Genomic DNA, 24,137 nt, shown 5'->3' on the forward strand with positions numbered 1-24,137 from the left:
TCGAAGCCGAAAATCCGCTACACGTGCATTTTTGGCGGTGTGCTGAAGGAACCACAGGTGAGTTGCGCCAGATTGACTTGAAATGCTGAAGTTGTCGTTTTTGTTTCTTTTAGATGGCACTTACCTGGTGCTCGACGAGGCAGATAGGATGCTGGACATGGGCTTCTAGCCTCAGAATCGATAAAACAATCGAGCAGATCCGGCTAGATTGGCGGGTGTGGACTGCGACGTGGCCGAAGGAGGGTCAGGAGTTGGTGGAGGATTTAAGTCAAGTCAAGTACGTGAGCAACTTTGACTACTCAAACGTGTCAGAGGTTATCATCCATCGGCATTGGCAGGACAGAACGTTACTCGTCGTTCGACAACGGTCGTCAGGCGCGCGAGGCCTACGCTGGAGCTGACCGCCTGGAGTCATGGCATGATCCCGATTCGGCAGTGGAGTTTAGCTTGTTAATGTTGTGTTTAGTATAATAAAAAGTTATTTTTGGGGGTTTCCGGTGTCGGGTTAGAGGGTACGGTTGATGCATCCGTAAGGAAAAACACGGCGAAGACCTTGGCTAGGTCAGAATAACCGACCTGCGACCAACACGCAAGTGCGAGTATAGCTGGGCTGGTGCGGTCTTCACGAGTCACGCGATCTATGGATTGTCCCTTAGAGTGTTGAACATCTCAGCATCTTAGTAGACGTTCTAATCTAAATCGTCCCACAAGTTTGAGCCCGTCATCATACGGCCAATGTCGCAATCGTTGCCGGCCCACATGAAACTTTATTTGCACAGGACTTTGTAGAAGGGTTGGGCCACGTTTGTCACGATCGGTTCTACTATCGCTTTCTTCCTCTCTCACTTTTCTGTTGGCGACCCAAGTCAGTGTTTTCCACAACCAGGCAGGTAAGCGGGTCTTAAGAGAAAAAAAAATTCCGGCAGCTCCCTTCTTCTTGGCAGCAGCATCTCTAGTGGCACCGAGGTTGGCTTATTGGCGGCCGCCTTCTTGTCGCCGCCACAGTCTTGGTCTAAGCGGCGGCATCAGCAACCTTTTCTGGTCGCAGCCACCGTCGGAACCTTTTTGACAGCAACAGTGTCGCTTCCGGCAGCAGCATCAGCCGCTTCCATCTTAGCGGCGACACCCTTCTTGGCTCGGAAACTTCTCGTTCCCTTAGCCGGCTTCGAATCAACAGCAGCTGGACGCTTCTCAGCTGGCTACTCAGTCCTCGGTTCTGGCAAGTACTCCAGCCATTCAATCCCTCCGAGTCTTGTCCAACTCCTCATCGGAATAAATCATGGGTGTATCCATCAGCAACTGACTTCGACGTGCTTTGGCTTCGACCTCGACGCAAAACCGTTAAACGAAACAGGCACCAGTGGCGCCTTAGGCTTAGTTTCAGCACCAACGAAGTGGCGTTCGTTTCCACCTGCAGACCACCGTGAGGAATCCAACGCCACAAACGGCAGCTTCTCGTCGCTCATGGCCACGACGTGGGCCAGCACTGGGTTGAAATAGGCCAGATAAAGGAACTTCTGCTGCTTGGAGGGTTCTTCACTGAGCACGCTCAGTTTACGCTTCGATCCGGCCAGCTCTTCCACGTATGTTCCGGGACCGTGCGTGGCCACAAACGTGTCAAACTCGATCAGCGATAGCACCTTTAGGTTTTTCATTTTGGGCATGGCGTCGTTTTCGGTAACGCTTGACGAGGTCGGAGAATGTGCGGCGGACGAGGACAGTCCTGGAACGTTGGGTGGTATTCCTGGAGGAGCAGAGCCTGAGCCAGATTGGCTCACCGATGTGGTGATCGAGGGTTACGCGTACTGTGATTGGCTGTCCTCGACCATTATCGGACAGTCGAGGTGTTTGGGCACGTGGACACGGTCAGTTTCGTACCCGGAATGTACTTGTCAAGATGTGATCGTCGAGGTGGTCTCGCATCAATCGTAGCGTTTGAGTGTAAAGCACATCCATTTGAAGCGATTGCGGGAAATATTTCAGCCAACGCGTCCGGACTGTCCACGATGCGGCCCTGAATCAACTGATGGATGTAATTGACCTGCAGCTGCAGCTGGTAGAAGGCGAGGAGTGTTGAGCTGAAAGAAAAAGTTACGATTATCACATCAACCGCTCACAAAAACCAATAATCACTCTGCGCCTCGTGGTCCGGACTTTGGCCAGGTCGTGGTGATGGTCGCGGCATTCCCGGCGATCCGGGCCAATTGGAAGCGGCTGGCAAGGGTACCGCCGTAAACAGGCTTTCATCGGTGTGCGATTGTCCGCCCAGTGGACCATCGGACTTGGTTGAGGATTAAACGGGGATGACGGCATCAGGCCAACACTGAGGGATGTGGCATGTGCGGAGCGGGGGTTGAGGTCATGTTGAAGTTTGGGTGGTTCTGGGAGCCACCTCTGCCCACACCTTGCGGGTGAGAAGAGGCTGGAGTGTGCAGATTTTACCCGGAAGGTGGTGTAAGTGGGGCGACGAATCGAAGACCCGGATCGCGAGGGATTTGCAGACATCGCATGCTTCCGGTCCACCGTGCGAATCTTCCATCGTGATTGGAGACGGCAGATTGTCATTCTCGAATTGAGACCGTCTCCGGTAGACTGCCGTTTCATCCACGTATTTCGAGAGGAACCCCATTGAGACCTTGGGTGTGCGTGATTTCTTCCACGACGTGCTTCGATCGAAGCGACTGTAGGCGACGTCCCGGATCGAGCAGAGACCGGATCCTCGCAGACGGATATCCGCCTTGGACAACATGTTTATAATCTTCCAGTTTGCCGTGACTATCGCCTCCTCCATCACGTAAGTTTGTTTTAGCGCACCTTCCAGATCACCACAGCTTTACCGGTAAACAAACCAACCGCACACCGTGTTTCGACCTCGACGCAAATCTTTTCCGGAAAGAATTTAACCGGCTTTTGGTCCACTTTGACGGTTTTGAACATTCCGGCGACGATTTTGCGAAATGAGAAAACAAAAAAATTTTGGTTTGACGTTTCGGTCTGACAGATCTCGCTGTCAAAAGCTGGGCGAGAAAGAGAAACAAATGACATGGCTGCCGCTGTCACGCTGGTAGTAAGCAATTTAAAAATGTATGGGGGAAATCAATTTAAATTCAATATTTCCCAAATTAAAGATCATTCAGAGATAAAATTTGACCTGGTGAAAGCTAATTTTTTTGTGAACCAGCAGGTCAAATTTTGTCACCCTGTGATTTGTAGATGCTGAGATATTCACAAAAAAGTAAATTTCTCAGAACAAATTTGAATTTCTTACTACCAATCGAACAACGCCATCTGAGCAGTTCTCTACGGAATCGGTCTTTTTTCTTTAATTTTAATTTTTGTATTTTTTAATCCGGCTGAAACTTTTTTGGTGCCTTCGGTATGCCTAAAGAAGCCATTTTGCATCATTAGTTTGTCCATATAATTTTCCATACAAATTTGGCAGCTGTCCATACAAAAATGATATGTAAAAATTCAAAAATCTGTATCTTTTGAAGGAATTTTTTGATCGATTTGGTGTCTTCGGCAAAGTTGTAGGTATGGATATGGACTACACTGAAAAAAAATGACACACGGTAAAAAAAAATTTGGTGATTTTTAATTTAACTTTTTGTCACTAAAACTTGATTTGCAAAAAAACACTATTTTAAATTTTTTTTATTTTTTGATATGTTTTAGAGGACATAAAATGCCAACTTTTCAGAAATTTCCAGAATGGGCAAAAAATCTTTGACCGAGTTATGATTTTTTGAATCAATACAGATTTTTTCAAAAAATCGAAATATTGGTCGCAAAAATTTTTCAACTTCATTTTTCGATGTAAAATCGAATTTGCAATCAAAAAGTACTTTAGTGAATTTTTGTTAAAGTGCACCGTTTTCAAGTTATAACCAATTTTAGGTAACTTTTTTGAAAATAGTCGCAGTTTTTCATTTTTTTAAATTAGTGCCCATGTTTGCCTATCTTTGAAAAAAATATTTTTGAAAAGCTGAGAAAATTCTCTATATTTTGCTTTATTGAACTTTGTCGATACGACCCATAGTTGCTGAGATATTGCCATGCAAAGGTTAAAAAACAGGAAAATTTATGTTTTCTAAGTCTCACCCAAACAACCCACCATTTTCTAATGTCGATATCTCAGCAACTATAGGTCCGATTTACAATGTTAAAACATGAAACATTCGTGAAATTTTCCGATCTTTTCGAAAAAAATATTTAAAAAAAATTAAAATCAAGACTAACATTTCAAACGGGCCAAACATTCAATATTACGCCCATTTGAAATGTTAGTCTTGATTTTAAATTTTTGAAAATATTTTTTTCGAAAAGATCGGAAAATTTCACGAATGTTTCATGTTTTAACATTGTAAATCGGACCTATAGTTGCTGAGATATCGACATTATAAAATGGTGGGTTATTTGGGTGAGACTTAGAAAACATAAATTTTCCTGTTTTTTAACCTTTGCATGGCAATATCTCAGCAACTATGGGTCGTATCGACAAAGTTCAATAAAGCAAAATATAGAGAATTTTCTCAGCTTTTCAAAACTATTTTTTTCAAAGATGGGCAAACATGGGCACTAATTTAAAAAAATGAAAAACTGCGACTATTTTCAAAAAAGTTACCTAAAAATGGTTATAACTTGAAAACGGTGAACTTTATCAAAAATTCACTAAAGTACTTTTTGATTGCAAATTCGATTTTACATCGAAAAATTAAGTTGAAAAATTTTTGCGACCAATATTTCGATTTTTTGAAAAAATCTGTATTGATTCAAAAAATCATAACTCGGTCAAAGATTTTTTGCCCATTCTGGAAATTTCTGAAAAGTTGGCATTTTATGTCCTCTAAAACATATCAAAAAATAAAAAAAATTAAAAATAGTGTTTTTTTGCAAATCAAGTTTTAGTGACAAAAAGTTAAATTAAAAATCACCAAATTTTTTTTTACCGTGTATCATTTTTTTTCAGTGTAGTCCATATCCATACCTACAACTTTGCCGAAGACACCAAATCGATCAAAAAATTCCTTCAAAAGATACAGATTTTTGAATTTTTACATATCATTTTTGTATGGACAGCTGCCAAATTTGTATGGAAAATTATATGGACAAACTAATGATGCAAAATGGCTTCTTTGGGCATACCGAAGGCACCAAAAAAGTTTCAGCCGGATTAAAAAATACAGAAAAAATCGAATGACCGAAATCTCAGAGAATTGCTCATCTATGAGAAATTTTGGCCCGTCGGGTAATCCATTGTTGCGGTCACTGAAAACACGCGCCTGCCCACCTGCAGACTTCTGTCTTCTGCCGGGAGTTTTCCAGAAGATATTGTGTCAGGGTAGGTTCGTCACGATGAACATGGTCGTGGTGGATCACAGCTCGTGCTTTAAAACCTGAAGCAACAGTTGCAGTCCGCTCTTGGCCCCAGTGGTGATGGAGATTTTCCTGCACCTTGAGTGAAACCAGCTTGGGATGTTTACGGAGCAATTGTCAATCTTTCCAATCCATGAACTCTTTGTTGTGAGCAAAGAAACTGCCGGCAAACTTAAAAGTTCACTACCTGGCCATGCAGCGCTGTGCGCGTGGTTGGATGACCTGGAACGGGCCTGGAGAATATGGCTGATCGAGTCTTCAGAGGTTTTGGAGCGTTTCTTGACTCATGGTCGTCACGTTCTGATTGGTCACTAGATGTAGTTTCTGCTCAGCATCGTTGTCCCCGAAACTGGGCTCCAGCGCCACCGCTGACGTTCTTGTCACTGACCGGCCTAAACGAGTCTGGTCACACCGAAATATTTTGCAGCCGTCAGGTTCTTGATGTTGGAAGACCGCAAATCTTCTTGGTCGGCGACGAGACCGGAAACTTTGTGAAATAAATAAAAAAACCGTTTACAAAAATGTTAAATAAAAATTAATGGGTGTGATCATATTATGAAAGATCCTTAAATTTATAATTGTGTTACGCCTCGTCGGAGCCATCATCGTATTCTCCGTTGGTGTCCAGTAATTGATCGTCGTCGTCCCTACTGGCCACTCCGTCATTGGAGAAGTCCCGGCTGGTGCCAATGCTGCTGATGTTGCTGGTTCTGGAAAAAACGAAAGACACCTGCATGCCCTCAGAAACCATCGTATTATTCACGCTCGTCTCGATTTAACCGGCTCATGTTGATGACCCCGGCCTTGGCAATTTTCTCGCGCACATCCTGCAGATTGTTTGCCAGCAAGCGTTGATTTGCCGACCTTCCCGCGCTCTTGACCGTGATTAGTTTGTCCAATGGTAACGCTTCTCTGCAACTGTTTCCGGACACTGATTTGCTTGGCTACTGCTGGCTCACCGCCTCGTTTGGTGTCTTCTTGACGGATTAATTCAGCTTTGCGTTGCCGTAGTTGGCGGAGTTCGGGGAACCTCACCGGTACCACTCATGTGGGCAGCTTCCAGGTTCTCTATCTGAACCGGTCGCCCCAAGTTATTCTGCGCCGTTATGATCTGCAGATTGGCAAAAGCGGGGTTATGCTCTGCAGTTGGCGAACCGGCCGCCCCAAGTTATTCTGCGCCGTTATGCTCTGCAGATTGGCAAAAGCGGGACACCCTACTCCAGAACCGACTGCCGTTTCTGTTCTTTCCGGGTTTGACGACCAAAGTATTTTGCCTAAAAGAGAGGAAGGTTAGTTCGGGTTTGAGATTCCAAGAACAATAATTATTGTTGTACCTGCGCTCCTGCAGCACCGGTTCCGCTACCACCGAATGCCAGATTAGTTGTTTTCGTCGCCAGCACCACAGACCACTTGGTCACCTCGACGCTCCGTAGCTGAAGTCGTCGTCCTCTACGTCAGAATCGGTGTCCATCTTGGTTTCGCTGCAGCTCTGGAAGGAGAGGAAATAAAGATGAAAAAAAAAACTTTGCCGAATTTGATGTTCACGACCGCAGTTAGAATCGCTTTCGTAATTTACTTACTTACTTGCTCAAGCCGCTTCCATTGCAATGCACCAGGGGCCGGAAAACCCGGAGTTGCTCCGGAAAACCGTCGTGGCCTAACTTTTTTTTACAGCCAAACACGCAAACGAGAAGTTTTGCGTTTGACAGAACTGCCGAAAAATTCGTAGACATGAAAGAACGAGATAGCATGCTTAGCGTAACTTCGATGAAAATACAAAGCATGCTTTCTCTTTCGCTCTAACGCGTAGCATACAGTTCATCGAAATTTTCGAAAAACATCGTTGCCTTACGAAACATCGTGCGTCTACGGACTTTCGATCTGGGTTAGAACATCAAATCATGATGTTTTATCCTTTTGTTTCCTTAGTAACAATAGCATAGTTAGTTCAGCAAGGGAAGCAATAGTTTAATCCGTTCAGCTGTTGAAGCAATTTCTTTCGATTCAAACTTGTACTGAACATTGTTGGACTACCTAGACTACTGATCAAAGGAAACAAACACGAGGGTACAAACCCTGACTGAAAAGTCCGTCGGACGTCCGTCGTTTGTCGTCCGTGCAATTGTACGACGTCGCACGACAATGTCGCGCGACTTTCGCACGAATGTCAGACGTTTTTGCACCAAAATGTCGTATTTGTCGTACGATCGATAATCGAAATTGTTCGACATTGTCGTACGACATTCGACCGACGTCGCACGGTTTTGTTATTTAGGATGTCGTGCGTTTGTCGTGTGCTGTCATTTCGGTATTTTGAGGTTATTTTCAAAATAAAATTCACTTTGTTTATGTTTTTGATTATTTTTATTCATTTGTATTAGTTTGCACTGGCCTGGCACTTTGTTTTTGAAATATTTACTATCACTGCAGCCATAATTTTCTTAATTTCGCTTAATGACGGGATTGGCCGTTGCACAAGAAGGGAATACAAACCGACTCCTTTTGGTCCGACGATGGCCAACCACTTTTGGAAAGGTTCTGCTTGTCTACCCTTCCAATGTTCGAGTGCTGCCCCGTGGGAAGTTTGTCCACCTCGATCGCCTTCACCCGGAGGATGTTCTCGGCCGGAAGTATCTCTAGGAAGAAGACTGAGTTTTGATAATGGCGCTTTTGAGATTCCGCTAGAAGTCCAACACCACCAACGCATTTTCATTGTCCTTTTCCTCTTGCTAGTCCACGTCCAGCAAAAGCACTCTGGAAACTGTTTGTACAGAACTGGAATGAATAAAATAATTTAAAAAAATGCAGGATTCAAGAATTTAAAAATTTTAAGACATGACGTGTTTTATAAATATTTTGCATTTCAAAATTTTGAGAAAGAAAGATTCATGTTTTGAAAAGCTGACTTTCATCAGAATTGTTGGGTTTAAAAAAAATGAAACATGTTATGTTTGATTTTATTGTGGGTAGCAGTGAGGTTCTGATGTATCCAATGACAAAAATAAAATATTTTCGAAATGCCGTTGCAAATATTTTTCAAAGTTAATATCAAAGTTATAAATAATATTTATAAAAAAAACCTTAAATATTTGAAATCACAAAATTGTAAAACAAAAAAATAGATAAATTTAAAAACTTATTATCTAGTTTATTATTGTATTTTTTTAGAATTACAAACCTCAAGATATTAGGAATCAGACATTTTAAAATTATTAAAATATTAATACGAAGAATTTTAAAAGTATTAAGACTTTCAAGAATTTTTAAACTTCTAAATTATTTGGAATATAAAAACTTGAAGAATTAAAATACATTTTTTCAGAATATCAGAATGTAGATTTTTCGAATACTAGATTTTAAGAGTTCTGTAAAGCCGAAAATTTCACAATTTTAGAATCTATGAATGTAGGAATTTAAGAATTGTATTATGTTAGTAGTTTATGTTTATGTTAGTAATTTAGAGTTTTAGCATTTTTTAATGCCAGAATATATGTTATCTTGAGAATTTTATTAGAACTGGGATCTTTAATTTTTTTCAAATTCTTAAGATTATTAATAACCTCGAATTTTCTCATTTCAAGATTTAATGGTTTTTTAAACTATGCAATTTGAAGAATTTGCAAGAAGCAAGGAATTGTGGAAATTTAAAAATTTAAGAATGTTGGAATTTTTTAACTTATTTTTTTTATTTTTTTTATTAAAAATAAAAATTTATGGAATTTTAGATTGATAGTATTAGGAATTTTAGAATCCTCGATTTTTTTAATTTAGGATTTCAGAAGTTAAGAATTTTGGAATTTTAAGAATTTTTAGTTTTTTATTTCAGAACGAAAGAGTTATATTTTTTTTTATTTTTGGATTTTAAAATTTTAAATATATCATTTAACCTCCAAATTTTAAAGAAACTAAATCTTTTTAGAATTTTTGAAATTAGGATTTCAGAAGTTAAGAATTTTGAAATTTTAAGAATTATTAAATGAAAAAATCTTAAATTCAAAATTGTGCAATTTCAAATTTGAATATTTTTCTTCGTCGAATTATTGGTTTTATGTTTATGTTTAGTTTTGCGTCATACAAACGCACTCCCAACAAACCTCATCCAAAACACTACTCACCGGTTTTTATTCACGCGGAACAGTGATTGACTCCCGAGCTTGAATGTTCCGTCTCCCTCCTTCTGTTTCCGACACATGCAACACTCGGACACTCCTTCTCCTTTGGAAATGCAACTTCCGCGGAAAGCAAAACACCAATCCGCTTTCTCAATCGCAGACCGATTCCTTCCGATACCGTCCTCCGGCATAGTCCATGGACATGGCCCACCGAATTAACGATATGTCCCTTCACCGCCACGAAAACCGAAATCTGGAAATCCAGAACATAAGACTATGATTTGGCCGTTCGCCACTCCAGCCGAAACTTTCCGGAAAAGTAACACAACTTACCAAAATCCTCCAGTAGCCCAACAGCAACGACAACTAGTTCAATTCGGTTGAAATTAAGTCCAAACAAGATCAACTGAAGAGAACTGTCAAACTGTTTGCGTCGACGAAAATCGTGACGTCGAAATTAAGGAAAATCGATGGAAAAAACAATGTCGAGTGTTTGTCGTGCGTTTGTCGTCTTTTCGACCAATCGATATCGAAACGGTAAAATCAAAACCGTGCGACAACTCGTACGACGTACGACATTTTTCAAACAGGGAAGGGATAAGCTCCCCCCGGATGGGGCTAAATTGTGGAACGCTCCCAGTGAGTTTTGCTGAGCTGCTTTGGACATTTTAGGTAATAGTAGTATAAAAATAGTTAAAGCTCGGTATTAATTCACTGGGAGGTCGTGTGGAAATTCCCGTGCTTGTGAAGTTCTGTTTCTGTGTCACTGTTGTGTTAGCTAGTAACATGTTCGACATTACACTACGAACCAGCAGTGATTAGTTATGCGGAATTCTCCAAGTACGGGAACACGACGAAAATTAGACGACCCGAAGAAATAGTGAATGTGATAGTGAAAGCAAAATAAATTAAGTGTCTATAAAGAATCATGAAGTGAACTATTTATGTTTAATATTATATTACACTAACATCTGAGTTGAAACTCACTATCAGAATCTAATGGTTTCTTGTGTTCTCTTTTGTTCTTTTCGTTTCAAACTGAATGAGCGAGCATCTGGCTTGCTACGCAGCCGCAGGATACAACAGACGACGACGGAGCGTCAAACTAACACCAGCTGTGATCAATACCACACCGACTGACGAAGATTGATACCAAGCTTGGTGTTCACGGCTAGATGTCCAACCGAGAGACCTCCAAGGTCGCAGGGAAGTATTAATTAGTATCGCCTTTTTATGTTTGATCCTTTTGTTAATACAAATTCCTTTGCAGATACAAACCACTTTAAAAGTATGCCGGGAGTTGATGAGTTGACCTGGGCCGCCCGAGGAATTATGTCGTAGGTGGCTCGTGTACTGGTTCACTCACCTCTCCTCGCGGCAAGGTTTTCCGTAGGTCTACACTCGAACATGCAACATGGGACAGCATGAATCTTCAGCTGAAGTCGGACGAATGTATTCCGAAATTACAGAATTACAGAAAGCAAGTGAATGTCCCAAAATTGAATTTATGTATGTATGTATGTATGTATTTATGTATGTATGTATTGTATGTATGCATTTGAACCCCCGTCTTGGCAGGACTTGGCGTGGTTCACGGATATAAGAAAATGACAAAATATTTTTAATTTCGAGCGAGGAATTTTTTAGTTTTATGGCCCCAGAAGCTAGCCTGATAATATGAGCTCATTTGGTTAATGTTTAGTGGGTCCAGTTTTGACCTGAAGTTAGAATGGAACTTTACTTAATTTACTATGGGGAATTTTCACTTTTAACATCTTCTTCGACAAAGTTTCCCCAAACGCTATCAAATTTTCTTATTGTCAAAATTCTCAAAGATTTTGATCCGGGGAACAACTTTGTAGAACATCGCAAAGCGCTAGGATTTGATCCGGAAAATATATAGGTTAATTTTTTGAGCATATTTTTAAATCTTGCCAAAAATCCTTCAGGTAAAAACTGGACCCACTAAACATTAACCAAATGAGCTCATATTATCAGACTAGCTTCTGGGGCCATAAAACTATAAAATTCCTGTTGATGCGCTCGAAATTAATATTTTGTCATTTTCTTATATCCGTGAACCACGCCAAGTCCTGCCAAGACGGGGGTTCAAATCTAGGGGGGTGCCACTTCAGGTTTTCGAAACGGATTTGGATCCGCTCCAGAACCTTGAGACTCGATTCCTCCATTTAGCCGAATCTGTGTAATTTCATTCAGAGTGTTGGTTTTGTTTTGACGTTTCGTCGGGTTGCGTTTTGTTTATTTTTTGCTTTGAAAAGCGTGGTTAAGAAAAAACCATCTATTATTTTAAATATTTCTTTTAGCGAATATGCCAGGTAATGTGTGAGCCACGAACCGACAGCCGGTGAGGAACACGAAGCGACTGTCCAGCGTAGTGCCCTGCAAGAAGGATTTCGTAGAAAGGTGGCCCAAGGGAAGAATCGACGGGCAGCTGTTCCCGCGACCATTTCAACAGGTCGATAAGCGATCCAGTTCTGCGTGGATTGGACAGTGCCTTATGGAAAAGATTCGGACAGTGTCTGCGAACAGTACTTTAGACCGCGCCGCTGGTTCCAGAGTGGTCGCGAGGACGCCTGGGACAAAGAGAGTGGTAATCTGGGCGCGCCAGAGCCGGTGAGGGAAATCGGAAAGGTTTTGGAAGTGGTTTATTTTGGTTCGGTAAGAACCGCTGGTATTGGCATTTGGCGAATAGTTACAATGTCCCTTGCAATAAAAGGAGCTCTAGCATTGAAACTTTACTATATCGTAGATCCAGAGAAGGATTTCGCTTCCGTTTATCCATTGGCTATCGGACGAGCTCGAGGCGTGGCCGGAGAAAAAACAAGGCGAGACGTTTTGGGGAAATTGCCTCGTTGTACTGGAGCAGTGAATCGAGCAACATCTTTCACCCAAGACTGTTCCGCTGAATTTGATGTAAGAGAAGCCCTGTTTGAAAAATGTCGCACGTCGTACAAGCTGTCGCGCGGTTTTGATTTTACCGTTTCGATATCGATTGGTCGAAAGGACGACAAACGTACGACAAACACTCGACATGCCCGACATTGTTTTTTCCATCGATTTTCCTTCAATTCAACAGTTTGACAGTTCTCTTCAGTTGATCTTGTTCGGACTTGATTGCAACCGAATCGAACCAGCTGTCCTTCCTTTTGGGATTTGGTTTAGGAGCCTCGAAGATTTTGGACGATTTTCGACGGATAATAGGTAAGTTTAGTTCTAGATTGAGATTTTTTTGCGGCGAAATGTTCCGGGGTGCGCGAGCGACCGAATCAAAGTGTCTTGTATTTCAGATTTCGGTCTTCGTGGCGGTGGAGGAGGACGAGAAGGAGGACGGGACGGGAAGGAACCGGTTTGCGATCGAGGGAGGTTGGTGTTTGGTGTTCTACTTTCCGCGGGAAGTGGCGGCACATACCTGAGTCATGTTTTAAGTGTGTGTTTGTATGAAATTGTATTAAATTCAAAACCTCAAAACATCAAAATTGTTATCTGACGTGGATTAGATTATTCAATAATTCCAAACTAAAGAAAAATCAAAATTACTAGAATTTAAACAATTTTAAACACTAAAACTGTGAAATTCTAAAGTTTTCATTCTTAATTTTAAAATTCTAGTATTTCAAAATTATAGAATGCAAGAATTTGAAAACTAAAAATTCCTTTGAATTCATATATTTGTGTAAATTTGGTAATATTATTAAATTATAGAATTTAATAATTCATAAAAATTTTAAGTCTGAAAAATCTGAAATTCTAAAATATTTAAATTCAGAAATTGAAAAAAACCTCAAATACTAAAATTCTTTAATTTTAAAATACTTAAATTGTTAAATTCTAACATTGTTAAAATTCTTATATTTCCAAAATCTAAATGTCGTTCGTCATATTTAGAATTAGAGTTAAGAATTCAAAAATTCTAAAAATTATGAGTTTACAATTCTTAAACAAAATTACAATTCAAATTTGTTTATAGTTTTATATTTTGAATTCTTAAAACTTTAAAAATTCGAAAAATTATAAAAATAATAAAATAAGAAATTTTCATGAAAATTCTGAGACTTCTTGAAACTCCTAAAATCTTTAAATAACTTTAAGAACTATTAACTTTTGCAATATTTTTAGGATTATACAATGATAAAAAAATAAATTTGGTCTATCAAATATTAGGAATTTTAAAAATAACGCAAACGGAATTAGATGATTTATGAATTTCAAAATTTTAGAATTTCAGAATTTTAGAATTTTAGAATTTTAGAATTTTAGAATTTTAGAATTTTAGAATTTTAGAATTTTAGAATTTTAGAATTTTAGAATTTTAGAATTTTAGAATTTTATTAGAATGATATTTTTTAAATTTCTAATATCAGATATCCCAAATTCCAAATTTTATTATATTGTATGATCCTTAAAAATTTTCAGAAATTTAGAGTTCTTAAAATATTTTAAAGAATTTAGAAATTCAAAAATTTTAAAATCTTAAATTTTAAACAATTTAAAATTTAAAAAAAATGGCAAACATACATACTTAAATTTGTTAAAAATTCAATTCTTGTAATCTCGGATTTTAAAATTAGTTGCGATTTTAAATAATTTTCTTTAATGTCTTAATTTTAAATTTATTTTAATGTTTAAAATACATTTTTGAAATTGTTATATAATTATTATTTAAGTATGAATTTAATTTATAAATTGTTTCCCATTAAAGTAATTTGGCAACTGTCACAGTGTATATTAAGAAGCTATTCTAGTCATTTTATCGTCGTCAACGTTATCTTTTTTCAGGGAACAAACACGTACTCCACAATCCCACGTTATCTCGTACTCCGGTGACCATTAATTCGTCTGAGATCCAAGATTGGCGTCGCATCCGGGTAAAACTTTGATCAGCTCGTCGAGAAGCAAAAGTCCAACACCAACATCCAAGCCGGAAGCTGCGATCAAGGCAAATCCGAGACCATCTGGAGAAAGCCAAGTTGGATAAGAATCGGCGATCCGGAAGTTAAATTTAGTGAAAAAGTGAATATTATAGTGAAATTAGGTGTGTTTCAATAAAAAATTTAATAAAAAAAAAAACAAAACAACAGTTTTTTCTACAGCAACATAACCTAAAAATCCGAAATGACAGCACACGACAATAGCACGACATCCTAAATAACAAAACCGTGCGACGTCGGTCGAATGTCGCACGACAATGTCGTACAATTTCGATTATCGATCGCACGACAAATACGACATTTTGGTGCAAAAACGTATGACATTCGCGCGAAAGTCGCACGACATTGTCGTGCGACGTCGTACGATTACACGAACGACAAACGACGGACGTCTGACGGACTTTTCAGTCAGGGAGGTCACGAACATTTCGGCGACCTCAATCCGGTGTTCCGTCTCTACCAAAAGAGGACGAATCACCACGTGAATGGACGAGTTGCACGATTATGTCAGAAGAAAGCTGGAACAGTGGCCACCAGCCATCCGGATTTTGCTCTGGACTACATCGTATCGCTGCACACGTGTACGCTCTACACGGTTGCGCGCACCGAAAGTGGCGTCCTGTCATTAGGCCAACGGAAACGACTTTGGGACAAATACAAAGCCGGTTAGACCGAGCTTCAACACATCGGAATTGGCCGTCAGGCGCAGGTTTGTGTGAAGAACAGTCCCACGTACAATCACGGAGCGATTGGATTCCCAATCTCGCACAGAATCCTGAGGGTCGGTTAGCTATTGAACGCCGCTTGGGATCTTACCAAAATGTTTCGCTTCCAGCTACTCGATGTCGACCCTGTCCCAGCAGTTGGGGCTCATTTCCGGTAGTTTATCCAACTCCAGCTCAAGCCTAACAAAAAGTACCCAACTCTAGCTCGAGCAGTGGCAGCACCGAAGCTACTGAGGCAGCAAAGGAACGGCCGAACGGCTTGATATGCCACTACCTCCTTAGCCGGCTTCGACCACTTGCAGTGGAAACGGAAGTGCTAGCAACTCGCAAAAACAGCATAAATGGATGGCCCCCAAGAACGACCAGGACGGCAAGAAGGACGCGGAGTAGTGGCTGCTAAAGCAAGATTCGTTAAGCAGCGACTTGAGTTTGTATCGATACTAATCCTATATCTTTGCAGAGAAAAGTAAAACGCAACAACACATACCATCAATTAGAGCTCATCGGAACTACAATCTGAATCGAGGAATTAAAAGTGAGAGTGTGTGCGTACAACATGGTGTTAAAATTTTCAAATTGCCATGATAATCTTCACAGAAAGTTTAACTCCATGTTGCACACACTCTCACTTTTAATTTCTCGATACTGGCAGCTGTCCCGATTCGCCCCAGATGATGGTATCTAGGAAAAAGCATTTATTTTCATCGGTCACCTATAATTAGAACTTTGATTTACAGGTACAGCAAGTTCCTTAAACCTAGAAACAAAGCTGCTGTTGATCTACACTGTCAAACCTGGACTTGGTCCTCCACCCATGGTCAGTCCAGTATCGTCCGAGTTGTCGGCGGTGTTATTCTGCTAGTTCAGGAACCGCTTCTGTTCCGGAAGGTTTAGGCAGCCTGTATCATAATCGTTGCACATCAATGTTTGTGTTTATGTAAAATACCTAAGTCTGGAAAAAAAGAATTTGTAAGAAATTTAATCACTTTTTTTGATGATCAATAAACTTAAATAGTTTTAAGCATTCATAAATGTGAAATTAGCAATACGCTCGAGTAAATTTTTTAACGCATCACAATCTGGGCCTGGATGTCATCATCTCTGCAGACGCGTCGTGGATAAGCCTCGGAGTCACAATCAGTCATCGATTCTCAGACGGGTCAGTCAAAGTCGTGCAGCATGCATCGAGAGCCCTCGCTCCCGCCGAACGAAACAGCAGCCAGATTGATCGAGAAGGACTTGCAATCTTCTTGCGATCACCATGTTCCATTCCATGGTGTTCGGCCGACACTTCCGGCTGCAGTCGGACCACGCCCCACTCTTGCGCATCTTCGCTGGGTCCTGGTACAGCTCATGAACGACTTCACCATCCATTACGTGGCCAAGGACAAGTTTGGGCATGCCATCCTTTCTCAACTCATTGCCCACCACGTGAGACCCGATGAAGATTACGTGATCGTAGCCGTCACACCCGAGGATGAGGCCACATCAGCAGCGTTCGAGTCAGCTACCAGACGATACGAGATATACCAGCAAAATCTACACGACCATGGCAGCGCGTCCTTGTCGACTACACCAGGCAGATCAACGGCGAGTACTTTCTGCGACTCCTACTCCAAGTGGCCAGAGTTTGTGTAGACACGTCGGATCACTAGTAATGCAACGATTACCATCCTGCTTCCGGTTTCCGTTCAACTGAGACACTATCTTGGGGGATCTGTTCGAGCATGTCGTAAGAAGTCACCGGAGACTTTGCCACAGAACTTGTTTTTGTTTAATTGTTGGCAAGGGTATTGCAAATTCTGCAAAATTGAAAGATTGTTAATGATTTAGTACTTAAGAAACACTCCAACACTTACCTTTTTCCCACTCCGGCGCAAAGCAACGCAAATTTTAATCGTCCCTCGGTTTTTAGGAAGCTACAAATAAAAGCTTATCAAAAAAAACCTTCCTCGACGGCATTTAACTTTTTATCGTCGCCTCCTTTTCCCCCACCTGAGCTTTTGACCGATTCGCGCTCGGACCGGCGACCTGCTTTCGGATCGAACAGACTGTTTACCATGGCAACCGTTCGTTGATGATGTTGTGCGGCACCGTGGAGTTGGTTCCCCTGGAGGGCTGGCGCGAGAACTGGAGAAGATTCTGCTGTTTGATCTTGGGCCATTAGTCATCGGCTTGATCGCGGGGCTCTACATCCGAACACCATTTTCCGGTCCGCAATCCACGAATATCTTCTCCATCGCGCAGCCGTTGACCGACCGGTCAACTGACGTGGACATTCCTCCGCGAGGGCACATTCAAAAATGTTTTTCTAGCACATTCCAACTTCATCATGAAACCAGACAAGAAAACTGGTTCAATCAAAACAAAACAAGGGACGTTTGACAGCTCGACAGAGCGGTACACGCTTAAATGGATTTAGTTGACTTTACTTGAAAAAAAAATCGTGGGTTCGGATCGGATCTGAAGCCGACGGAGCCGATCACGCAGTTTCAGCAGTTTCAGACGCGAGAAACCCGGCAGATCCAAAGTGGCACCCCTCTAGGTTCAAATGCATACATACAATACATACATACATCAAAACATACATACATACATAAATTCAATTTTGGGACATTCACTTGCTTTCGTTAAGAAATTGAAAAAAAAGAATATTCAAATTTCAAAGCCTACTATGCTCTCACGCAATGTACTGTTGAAAATTGATGGTTGAGTAAAACATTTGCTGTGCAATACAGAGCTTTCCAACTTAAAAATGTGATATCTCAAGAAATATTCATTTTACCCTGAGGTTTTGATTGAATGTAATGTAAAAAACTCTCAGCAATCGAATGCAATTGTCAGTTTTCCCGTAAGTGCTCGTCCAAAGGGTTGAAAATGCATTTTAAAACTTTAAGCGCAACATTTTCATATCTTGCAACACTGTACGTAAATTTTGAGTATGCCATTCGATTCTACGTCAAAAAATCTTCAAATACGCATACCCAAAAGTTCACTTTTTGTAAACTTTTCTCTTAGCAAAATGCATTTTAAAAATGAGGTTTTTTCAAAAATCTCAGAAAAAGAGGGGGGTGCCACGGGCGCGGGGGTGGACCAAATGTCACCAAACTTTGGATTCTTTGTTTTTGGGACAAAAACAACCCCCATGCCAAATATGAGCAGATTTGGTGAAGGTCGATGTTGGACGCGTGGTCACTTGGGAAGGAATGACCCATATGCAACTCACTGTGTAAGGATACCAAGGGTACCGGAAAAAAAATAATAAAAATGATGTTTCATAAACTTAACTCCTAAATCAAACATGATACAAGGTATTGATTGAACTCATAATTAAAAGAGAGTAAAAATATATAAAAAAGACAAATTAAGGTACTAAACGTGCCGGACTTTTCGGAGGGGGGGGGGGATTGCAAGCGTGACAATGCGTGGCATAGGGGAGAGAGGGTTAATTTTTGCAGATTTTAGTGTGCCATACTTTATGGACGCCTCATACTAAATCCCTAGGTGAAATATTTTCTAGGTCACATATATCGAAAAGGGACTACCTTTCCACGAAAAAACATTTTAGGGACATTCAATTTCAATAATAATTGCCTTCCGCCATGGCGTGGCTGCAGGCTGTTTCGATTCCAACATCCGAATTCACGGGAAGCCATAATAAAAATTTAAATACATTTATAGTCTTTGTTCTAGTCCCGCAAATTACGGGGAGTCAGTGCATGAATTCAGCTCAGGGTTAGGATAATAAATTGAAGGAAACTAAGAGCAAAAAGCTTCCATCGACTCAACATCACATTTATTTCTGGTCACTCCTCGAAGAAATACACTAACAATAGTAATATAAAAATGTGAAGGTGGCCGTCGGACACTGCTGACCCGGGACGCACGAACCCCCGCATCATGGAAGACCCCGACTCTCCCGTCACAGTCGCACCACCGCTCTGCTGCGACGTATCTAGTTCCGGACATCAAAGTCGTCCCGGCCCTGTGTACGGCTTTAGAGAACGGGTCTTTCAAAATGCGCTCCCAGGCATGTATTCGCGTTTTTCCGTTCAGTCGACGCTCCCTGATGCTTCACAACCTTCCAGCTCAGCAATCCTCCGACGCACCGCACACCCACCCTCGCTCGTTAGCTAGGGGTTCCTCGAGGATTCAGCAATGTCATATTTATAACCAAAATGCTGGTGGCATGAACGGCAACCATGATGACTACCTTCACGCTAGCTCAGGAGAATGCTTAGACTTCATCGCCCTGACGGAAACTTGGCTGAAAGAGAACACGCTTTCGTCGCAGGTCTTCGGACCGGTTTTTCGCTGCAATCGTGGGCCAAAAAACAGCAGGAAAGCGGAAGGAGTAGGAATCCTCGTCGCGGCACGCCGCTGTTTCAAGCCATTCTCGGAGTGGACGTCTTCGCGAGCAGTCGATCCGAACAGTTGCTCCCGGGCTAGAGGGTTTTTTTTCCTATTGTTTGGCTGCAAAGCCATCAAACTATTGTTTTCGCGGAATCTATTCAAGGTCAGAGTAGAGTAAAAATGGAAACCGGAGTTCGAAAGAACACCATGAAACTGTGCTTCGAAGCCGGAACAAGGAACCCAGCCCACCTGGAAGTACTGAAGTTTATTGTGGACTCCCTGAAGCAGCAGATTTGCACTCGGTGTATAAGGACGAGAACGACGGGAACTTCTATCTGAAGTTTATGGACGAGGTGATTTTCTCCAGGTTCGTCAACGAGCTCGACGAACACTACTGTTTCCGGCACAACGAAGGTGCGGAGTCTTTTGTGCAACTGGTTCCAGCAAGCAGGATCTTCCGGTACGTACGGATTTTCAATCTTCCTCCGGAAATTGAAGATCAAGCGATCGCCAGCGCTCTTCGCCAATACGGAACAATACGCCAACACGTGCGGGAAAGGTACCCGCTGGATTACAAGTTCAGCGTGTTCAGCGGTGTACGGGGCGTACACATGGAGGTCTCAAAGGAAATTCCTGCGAACCTCTTTGTCGGCCATTTCAGAGCTCGTATTTACTACGATGGCCTGAAAAATCGGTGCTTCCATTGTAAGGAAGAGGGGCACTTGAAATCGAGCTGTCCTAAACTGGCAACAGGCTCGTCGGGAAGCGGCAGTTCACGAACCTACAGTTCCGTGACCGCCCGTGGGACTCCCGCTCCATCGCCAGTTCTGCTGGTTCCGGAGTTTTGTCCAGCGATGCAGGTTCTCAACAAGAAGCAAGTTACAGACAGCAACAACGTCAAGGAAACAGTGGAAGCGGAAATGACGTCAAATGTGGTTTCACCAGAAACGTCCGCATCAGCGCCGATCACCGTGTAGCAGTTGCACTTGTTAGCATTTATTTATTTATTTATTTTGGTTTTTCCGTTCGTCTTTAAATGTAATTTGATCTCCGTTACCACGGTAATCAATGTAGGTGATGTTAGCCCTCACGATTGTTGGTAACTTTCGTTATCAGTTTAAGACCTAGAGAGAGAATCTCGCGGAGGTCTCTCATATGTTGAATCCTTTGGGAAGACGGAAAGGGACGGTCAGAGCCATTGCCGACCGCTAGAGTGAGACGGGAACTCAGATCTTTAAAGATCCAAAGAAGCCCGAGGCAATCTCCGGGAAACGGCGTGCCAAAAGTACGTCTGGGGCCACCTTCCCCGTTCTGAGGAAGCTAGTACTCGTTCACTTTGTCCCAGACCTTTGTGAAGTGTGGAGTGCGCGGACTTTTATCCCGGGTTCCCCTGTCCAGTCCTGAGGTTTTTAAAGTGGCGTGGTAGTGTTTCCGGTTAGGTCTTAAATTCTAACTTCTCCCCCTAGATCTCGTCGAAGTTAGAAGTTTGTGTGTGCGAAGAAGTTAGCCTAGTGCGCGGCCTAGTTAGAGATCAGGTAAACCGTTACCCCGTGCGAATTATCCCCGTGCATGTGCTAACCTCATTCGCGAAGTTCGAAGGCTTCGCTTCTCTCGCCCTACCAGCCAAGCAGCACCAGAAGGAGATCGAGCGCGCGTCCACCACCGCCCCGCATCGAGTGTGGGACAAGTTTGACCCGGCACACGCTACATTCGCCGGAAGAGACGAGCCGTCAACATCTCGTCTGGAGGCGGTCCGATCCGCCCACGTGCTGGCCGGAAAGCCAACGCCGGCCCGCGCATCTTCATCAAAGTCGACCACGCAACCGCAGGTCGAACCGACATCGTCGTCCACGCCGACTACGAACACGCGGCGAGGAACAGCAGCAGCAGCATCAGCAAGTAACAGGACAGCAATTCCATTTGAAAAGAGCCTAAACCGAAAAGAAAGTTCTCCAATCAGGCTCAAAATTTTTCTGGGGTTCCTTGGCCAAAATAATTAGACCCGTATTTTTATTGTTTGGCCATTAGGGTGACCTACATCGTGCTAGGGTGGTTCGAAAAATGGCAATTTTCGTCATTTTTCGCAAAAACCTCTTTTTCAAAAAATCATATCTCCGCGTCATTTCATCCGATTTTAGCTGTCTTAGACGCAAAAGAAAGGTGATTAGTTTGGCTATTTGAGAAAAATAGTAAGAAGTTTCAAAAATCTAGCTTAACATTTGAAAAAGTCGTATGAAAACTTAAAATGGCGTTTTGACCGTGTCTGGACCAAAAAGCCTTTGTCTGAAAATATTTTTATCGGATTCCTCGGAAAATTTTACATAACAATGCAAAAAATTGGCGATGTCGAACCGTACGTTCCGGAGATATGATTTTTTGAAAATAAAAACTGAGTTTTTCGACGCGCCACGCGCAAAAACAGGAAAATGACGAAATCGGCAAAAAACCAACTTTTTTCACTAAAACTGAGATAACTTCAAAATTTTAGCGATGACCTATACATGTTAGAGTACCAAAAGTTGCATATTTTAATTACGAACCCAGAATCATCCGCTTACAAAGCGGACAGCGTAACCATTCGGCCACACACTGCCACACGACAATAGCACGACATCTTAAATAACAAAACCGTGCAACGTCGGTCGAATGTCGCACGACAATGTCGTACAATTTCGATTATCGATCGCACGACAAATACGACATTTTGGTGCAAAAACGTATGACATTCGCGCGAAAGTCACACGACATTGTCGTGCGACGTCGTACGATTTCACGGACGACAAACGACGGACTTCTGATGGACTTTTCAGTCAGGGATAGCGAAAAAATCCAGTTCCCAAAAGCAAAGTAAAAAAGCAAAGTAATCCACTTTAACGACCCCCGGGTGTTTTGTGGTCTCTGTTGCAAGTTTCTGCTCATTTCTAGGCGTCCGAAGATTATGTGTGGTGAGTCACCCAAAACCTATTTTACACAAATGGACCGACGTTTTACTTCCCCATCCGATAGAAGGCGTGGTCAGGCAAATCTCGTATCGAAAAATGCCACCGGTTCCGTCTGGGATTGAACCCAGGCCATAGGTTTAGAGGATACCACGCTTCGCTAGGAGACGGTGATTTTAGCGGATTGCAGACTGGATTTCGCCATGTTAAGTGATGATTGTCTAAGCCCAAGTTGCCTAGGAATTGATAACTGGGAAAAGAACCAACTCCACCTGAACCAGATTCTCAACACCATGACAGCCGTCCATTGCCGGCCGCTCCCATCTCCACCGCGCACCAGGGACAAGGAAAGGGATTTGGAAGACGGGAAGTGTTGATGCTCCACTTTTTTCAGAGTATTAAGGGAAAATCTCCACGGTAAGTTTCGCTTGGAGTTGGACGGTTTTTGGGAAGGTAAAAGGTCTAGGATACGCTCTAAGCAAGCGTTGCGACCATTGGCATGGTGTGTTTAAGGGCATTAGTTTTATTCTCAAGGCAAGCAATCGGATGCTGCTGTAGAGACAATTCCCGTTTAATTACATTGGATTTTGATTATTATTCTCAAGGCAAACATCTGATGTTGCTGTCGAGACAATTCCCGTTTAGTTTTAAATTTTAATCAAACAGTTCAAGCCTAGACAGCCGGCTGTGGAAAGCTTGAACTGACCAAAAGAGCATATAACTATGTAAACCACTTGAATTAAACGCGTCCGTTGTTAATATGCGATTTCATTCTCTCTCATTTTAAAGAAATATGTAGCGAATTTATCGAATATAGAATGCATACAAGACGCGATTTTAAATAAAACAAAAGAAAACACAAAAAAAAAACGGCCACGCATCTTCGCTCCTTCCACAGAACTAGAAATTAATTATTTTAAAGAAAAACTATGTAAATAATCTAACAGGAAATAAATAATGTTGTAAATGCGCGATTCACGTGAATTATGATTCATGTTGAAGGAATCTACCGGTGTTAGAAAAAGGTACACACATACACACACACACACACACACACACACAGGGGCGCGAGCGCGCGCACCAGGCGTTAACACGGAACAAACTCACCGGAGTCATGCTTGATTTTTGAAATCCACAGGAGCAGCTGCAAAGATAGCTACAGATTTTTTTTCCTTTGTACAGATTTTGAAGAAATTGGTTTGGCACCATCGTTATCGAAAAACGCGCGCGCTCTCTGGTGGTTAGTAGCGGAATCTTATCCCAAACAAAGAAGCAAAGAAAATGCTGGATGACGTAGTTCGTTTCCCGACGAATGCACTGGGATTTAGGCACACGAAATTCCGTCTAAGCACTGAGTATTTCTCTAATATTCCACTATGTAAATCACGTATACGGTCTGAACTTTAACAAAAACAAATAATAATACGATAGCACTTGAAAAAACACCAAAAATCAACAAAATTTCCGCGGACCGCGACGCGCTTGCAACCGACTGAAATGGCAGTGCTGCCGACCCTCTAGGTTTAGAGGATACCACGCTAACCACTAAACCACCGGACCCAAAATAGCAAAAAAAAAAAACATAACGCATCAAACCCGTAACGCCTTAGGGCTTTTGTTAATTGGATTGCGGTTAACCGCGGTGGATTTTCTTGAAATACTTCATGCGACGCGCAGGGCCGT

The 24,137-nt window shown here is 41.9% G+C and overlaps 1 long non-coding RNA gene across 1 annotated transcript; it reads right to left on the reverse strand.

The window, feature by feature from the left end:
* Positions 1-29: 29 nt before the first annotated feature.
* On the reverse strand, positions 30-10,978 carry LOC128093331 (uncharacterized). Its single transcript, XR_008212415.1, has 3 exons — positions 9,492-10,978; positions 6,711-8,151; positions 30-6,650 (listed from the first exon to the last, which is right to left on the reverse strand). It is a non-coding gene; the product is annotated as an uncharacterized LOC128093331 (long non-coding RNA).
* Between the last annotated feature and the right edge of the window lie 13,159 nt (positions 10,979-24,137).

This window comes from Culex pipiens, chromosome 3 (assembly GCF_016801865.2).
Source record: "Culex pipiens pallens isolate TS chromosome 3, TS_CPP_V2, whole genome shotgun sequence".
In the NCBI taxonomy this organism is placed as follows: domain Eukaryota; kingdom Metazoa; phylum Arthropoda; class Insecta; order Diptera; family Culicidae; genus Culex; species Culex pipiens.